The 1,252-nt window shown below is 38.3% G+C and overlaps 1 non-coding gene across 1 annotated transcript; it reads right to left on the bottom strand.

The window, feature by feature from the left end:
• Nucleotides 1-886: 886 nt before the first annotated feature.
• Nucleotides 887-993, bottom strand: LOC131762024 (U6 spliceosomal RNA). The gene has a single exon (XR_009337117.1). It is a non-coding gene; the product is annotated as a U6 spliceosomal RNA (small nuclear RNA).
• Nucleotides 994-1,252: the final 259 nt, after the last annotated feature.

Here is a 1,252-nt window from a genome sequence, read left to right as displayed (position 1 = left end):
TTGTTTCTTTTTTTTGGCTGAGTAATATTCCATTGTATATATGTGCCCCATCTTCTTTATCCATTCATCTGTTGATGGACACTTACGTTGCTTCCATGTCCTGGCTATTGTAAATAGAGCTGCAACGAACATTGTGGTACATCAATCTTGTTGAATTATGGTTTTCTCAGGGTATATGCCCAGTAGTGGGATTGCTAGGTTGTATGGTAGTTCTATTTGGAGCTTTTTAAGGAACCTCCATACTGTTTTCCATAGTGGCTATATCAATTTACATTTCCACCAACAGTGCAAGAGGGTTCCTTTTTCTCCACACCCTCTCCAGCATTTATTATTTGTAGATTCTTTTGATGATGGCCATTCTGACCTGTTTGAGATGATATCACATTGTAGTTTTGATTTGCATTTCTCTAATGATTAATGATGTTGAGCATTCTTTCATGTGTTTGTTGGCAATCTGTATATCTTCTTCGGAGAAATGTCTATTTAGGTCTTTTGCTCATTTTTGGATTGGGTTGTTTTCCTGATATTGAGCTGCATGAGCTGCTTATAAATTTTGGAGATGAATCCTTTGTCAGTTGCTTGATTTGCAAATATTTTCTCCCATTCTGAGGGTTGTCTTTTGGTCTTGTTTATGGTATCCTTTGCTGTGCAAAAGCTTTTAAGTTTCATTAGGTTCCATTTGGTTATTTTTGTTTTTATTTCCATTTCTCTAGGAGATGGGTCAAAAAGGATCTTGCTGTGGTTTATGTCATAGAGTGTTCTGCCTATGTTTTCCTCTAAGAGTTTTATAGTGTCTGGCCTTACATTTAGGTCTTTAATCCATTTAGAGTTTATTTTTGGGTAGAGTGTTAGGGAGTGTTCTAATTTCATTCTTTTACATGTAGCTAAAAATATGGAATGCTTTACGAATTTGCATGTCATTCTTATGAGACAGCCATGATAATCTTCTCTGTATTGTTCCAATTTTAGTATATGTGCTGCTGAAGCGAGCACCACGGTTTTTCCTTTGTGATCAATTCTATATCCATTCCTTAGCTTTATCCCACTTCTGGGGATGATCAGTAGCTTGACCAGGTGATACACAGAATTTGAGCAGGACATCCAGAGTTGCATGCATCACCATGCATCACTCAGGATGTGCCCTGGTCAGTGGAGGCTGTCTTGGGACCTATATTCATGATCTGGGCACCATGCTTTTCATGACACAGGCCCGGTTTGCCTTGTCTTGGCTTTTTCAAGTGGCTGTGTTCCT

This window comes from Kogia breviceps, chromosome 8 (assembly GCF_026419965.1).
Source record: "Kogia breviceps isolate mKogBre1 chromosome 8, mKogBre1 haplotype 1, whole genome shotgun sequence".
NCBI classification, from domain to species: Eukaryota; Metazoa; Chordata; class Mammalia; order Artiodactyla; family Physeteridae; genus Kogia; species Kogia breviceps.
This window is presented reverse-complemented; position numbering and strand designations above follow the sequence as displayed.